This window comes from Hyla sarda, chromosome 6 (genome assembly GCF_029499605.1).
Source record: "Hyla sarda isolate aHylSar1 chromosome 6, aHylSar1.hap1, whole genome shotgun sequence".
Lineage (NCBI taxonomy): Eukaryota > Metazoa > Chordata > Amphibia > Anura > Hylidae > Hyla > Hyla sarda.
The window spans coordinates 259,554,095-259,558,523 of NC_079194.1; the positions used below are offsets into that span (position 1 = coordinate 259,554,095).

Genomic DNA, 4,429 nt, shown 5'->3' on the forward strand with positions numbered 1-4,429 from the left:
GCGTGTTCGTGATCTCAACTATCCATTCATGCATTGTGGGGGGGTCAGAAGACCGCCATCTACGAGGAATGACGGACCTGGCCGCCTGAAGCATATGACTGAGGAGGGACTTGCGGAATGAGGAGGATGACAATGGGAAGTGAAACAAAAGGGTCACCTCCGGGGAGTTAGGGACAGCTATCCCGGTGACCTCCCTAATAATGCGTAAAACATTGGACCAGAACTGGGACAACCTAGGGCAGGCCCACCAAATATGCGTCATGGTTCCGCGTGATAGCCCACATCGCCAGCAATCCGGGGTGACCGTGGGGTACCAGCTATGGAGTTGAGTGGGAGTCCTATACCACTGTGAAACAATTTTGGAGTTGGTCTCCTGCCCCTTATTAGCTATGACCGATTTGTGGGTAAGATGAAAGCATTTGGACCATTGAGTCGGCGTGAAGCTCATCCCCAGTTCTGCCTCCCAGGCTCCACAAAAGGGGGGCAACGAAGAGGCAGAGCCCTGCATGAGTAAGCGTTATAAGAATCCTATAGTGTACCCCACACACTATAGTGTACCCCACACTTAGGAGACACTCTGTCTAGGTGCTAAGGTTGCCAGCGGCAGGCAGGAGCTCCTAAGCAGCGCGTCCTCACACCACAATGGCCAGACACGCCCCCGCGTTATGATTTTTAGAAGGTGATGATGAAAAAATGAAAAAGCAAAAACAGAAAAACTTTGAGTCCTTAAGGGGTTAATACACAATATATGTACAATGGGGGTAACCCTGCAGTGGGCCCTGGGGACATAAAGGGTCTCTGCCTGACAGGGCAGGAGAAATGTACGGACACACCATCCTGTACTGGGCCACCGCAGAAACAAACACTACTACTGGGTGGGTTCACGTTTTTACCAATATGGGACCGCATATGGCTGGGGGAGCTAAAACCTTGTGCTCCCGTATCCCTGCCGTATGCTGCCCATATGTAATTCATTTAAATGAGCCGACCGGCTAATTTTTGCCCCATATGCGGTTTTTCCACCACACCTAAAACCATAGTCGACCACTGTTTGAGGTCAGGTGGAAAACCGCATACGGGGCAAAAATTCAGTGTACATGTAAATATGCACCTACAGGATTTATGCAATGTACAATACTATAGATGTAAGAGCCTGGGTATGAACACTGCTGTCTAGCTATGTTTGTGCTTGTTTCATTAAGAAGTTTCCGTAGTGTAGTGGTTATCACGTTCGCCTCACACGCGAAAGGTCCCCGGTTCGAAACCGGGCGGAAACATTATTGTTATTTTTTTTTTCATAAACTCTTCTTAATTTGACACAATATTTAACTGTCATAATAAAAGACATCTGAATATTAAAAACCTGTTCATGTTTAACATATTACATTCTGGATTTTTTTAAGTATTTCAGCTTCCACATTCTGCAATTTGTGTGCCAATCATGTGCTATCAATATTTGCAATGTGACAACCCACTGATATTACAGCTAATCTCCATATAGTATTTAAAAAAATATATATATGTATATTTAAAAAATTCACATGATGAGGCCCCAGCGAGATTTGAACTCGCGACCCCTGGTTTACAAGACCAGTGCTCTAACCCCTGAGCTATGGAGCCTTCTGTCTAGGCAGTGTGGAATGAAAAGCTTACCTCTCTGCAGTGGTAACCGGTTGCTCTAAAATCTCTATTAGACTGTATTCTGCAGTATAACATCTATGGAGTAGTCGTGGCCGAGTGGTTAAGGCGATGGACTTGAAATCCATTGGGGTTTCCCCGCGCAGGTTCGAGTCCTGCCGACTACGTAATTAACTTTTTTTTTTTTTTTACGGTTTCTTCATTCACTTCAAATATTAATATGGTGATTGTTGAATGTTTTAGCATCTTACAGTCTGAGAAAAGTTTTTTTTATAGTGACGTATTAATCATTTATTGCTTTTAGGTCTACTGTTCTATAATAAAAAGAATGCAATAAAAGTGTGAATCCAGCAGCTTGAGATAAAAAAAAAAAACACAATTTTTATGGTACATCATAAAATGCTCAGACCCTCAAAATAAAATAGGCACTGCTGAGATTCGAACTCAGGATCTCCTGTTTACTAGACAGGCGCTTTAACCAACTAAGCCACAGCGCCACCTGATCTTCAGCCCAATGTACTTGTTTTGTATATCATGAAGTTTCTACGGCATGCTAACCAATGACTCTGTACATGAATTAACCCCTTAAGAACAAGGCCATTTTACACCTTAGGACCAGAGCGTTTTTTGCACATCTGACCACTGTCACTTTAAACATTAATAACTCTGGAATGCTTTTAGTTATCTTTCTGATTCCGAGATAGTTTGTTCGTGACATATTCTACTTTAACATAGTGGTAAAATTTTGTGGCAACTTGCATCATTTCTTGGTGAAAAATCCCCAAATTTGATGAAAAAAATGAAAATTTAGCATTTTTCTAACTTTGAAGCTCTCTGCTTGTAAGGAAAATGGATATTCAAAATACATTTTTTTTTTGGATCACATATACAATATGTCTACTTTATGTTTGCATCATAAAATTGATGAGTTTTTACTTTTGGAAGACACCAGAGGGCTTCAAAGTTCAGCAGCAATTTTCCAATTTTTCACAAAATTTTCAAACTCACTATTTTTCAGTGACCAGTTCAGTTTTGAAGTGGATTTGAAGGGCCTTCATATAAGAAATACCCCACAAATGACCCCATTATAAAAACTGCACCCCCAAAGTATTCAAAATGACATTCAGTAAGTGTATTAACCCTTTAGGTGTTTCACAGGAATAGCATCAAAGTGAAGGAGAAAATTAAAAATCTTCATTTTTTACACTCGCATGTTCTTGGGAGACCCAATTTTTGAATTTTTACAAGGGGTAAAAGGAGAAAATTTATACTTATGTTTGTAGCCCAATTTGTCAGTAGAGGGCTCAGAAGGGTAGGAGCGACAAGGGGATTTTGGAGAGAACATTTTCCTGAAATGGTTTTTTGGGGGGCATGTCACCTTTAGGAAGCCCCTAGGGTGCCAAAACAGCAAAAAAAAAAAAAAACACATGGCATACCATTTTGGAAACTAGACCCCTCGAGGAATGTAACAAGGAAATAAGTGAGCCTTAATACCCCACAGGTGTTTCATGACTTTTTCAAATGTAAATAAAAAAAAAAATAATAATAATTTTTCATAAAATGCTTGTTTTCCAAAAATTTTTACATTTTTACAAAGGGTTAAAGCAGAAAATACCCCCCAAAATTTGAAGCCCAATTTCTCCCGATTCACAAAACACCCCCTGTGGGGGTGAAAAGTTCTCTGCTGGAGCACTACAGGTCTCAGAAGAGGAGTAGTCACATTTGGCTTTTTGGAAGCAAATTTTGCTCTGGGGGCATGCCGCATTTAGGAAGCCCCTATGGTGCCTGGACGGCAAAAAAAAACCCCACATGGCATTATATTTTGGAAACTAGACCCCTTGGGGAACGTAACAAGGGGTAAAGTGAACCTTAATACCCCACAGGGATTTCACGACTTTTGCAGATGTAAAAAAATATATTTTTTTTTTCACTAAAATGTGGGTTTCCCCACAAATTTCACATTTTTGCAAGGGTTAATAGTAGAAAAGACCCCCCAAAATTTGTAACCCCATCTCTTCTGAGTATGGAGGTACCCCATAAATGGACTGCAGGGGCGCCACAATGCTCAGAAGAGAAGAAGTCACATTTGCAAACTTTGCTGAAATGGGGGGGATATGTCGCATTTAGGAAGCCCCTATGGTGCCAGGACAGCAAAAAAAACACATGGCATACCATTTTGGAAACTAGACCCCTCAAGGAATGTAATAAGGGGTAAAGTAAGCCTTAATACCCCACAGGGGTTTCACAACTTTTGCATATGTAAAAAATATATATATTTTTTTCACTAAAATGTGTTTCCCCCAAAATGTTACATTTTTACAAGGGTTAATAGCAGAAAAGACCCCCCACAATTTGTAAATACATTTCTTTGGAGTAAGGACATACCTTATTTTTTGATGATTTTGGCTTGGCGGGTGCACAGCAGGTCTTGCTTGAGTGGGAGCGCAGTCAGGGACCTTGAGCCTGATTTGGAGCCAGGATGTGGGACCCCCCCTCAAGGAGCGCTAATGGGGCGAGCACTGAGCCCTAAAATAGGGGAACACTGTGGGGGACAACGGGCCGTAACTGGGTTAGACAGGTGGGGTACAGAGGCCCGTAATATGGGGTACAGTGGGCCAGAAAATTATAAAACATAATAAAACAGGATATGTTCCCAGAATGATGACCCAGAGCATAGCCAAAACTAAAAAAATATGCCTGCCCCAAACCCTATGCTCTGAATCATCATTCTGGGAATGTGATGTGTGTGGCCGTCCCTAACCTGTTGCCTCAAATGCGCACCCCGCTCAGG

At 41.8% G+C, this 4,429-nt stretch overlaps 4 non-coding genes across 4 annotated transcripts; 2 read left to right on the forward strand and 2 right to left on the reverse strand.

Moving 5' to 3' along the window:
- The first annotated feature begins 1,204 nt into the window (after positions 1-1,204).
- Positions 1,205-1,277, forward strand: TRNAV-CAC (transfer RNA valine (anticodon CAC)). Its single transcript has one exon. It is a non-coding gene; the product is annotated as a tRNA-Val (tRNA).
- A 270-nt stretch (positions 1,278-1,547) lies between these two features.
- Positions 1,548-1,620, reverse strand: TRNAT-UGU (transfer RNA threonine (anticodon UGU)). Its single transcript has one exon. It is a non-coding gene; the product is annotated as a tRNA-Thr (tRNA).
- A 103-nt stretch (positions 1,621-1,723) lies between these two features.
- Positions 1,724-1,805, forward strand: TRNAS-UGA (transfer RNA serine (anticodon UGA)). The gene has a single exon. It is a non-coding gene; the product is annotated as a tRNA-Ser (tRNA).
- Positions 1,806-2,061: 256 nt separating this feature from the next.
- Positions 2,062-2,135, reverse strand: TRNAT-AGU (transfer RNA threonine (anticodon AGU)). Its single transcript has one exon. It is a non-coding gene; the product is annotated as a tRNA-Thr (tRNA).
- Positions 2,136-4,429: the final 2,294 nt, after the last annotated feature.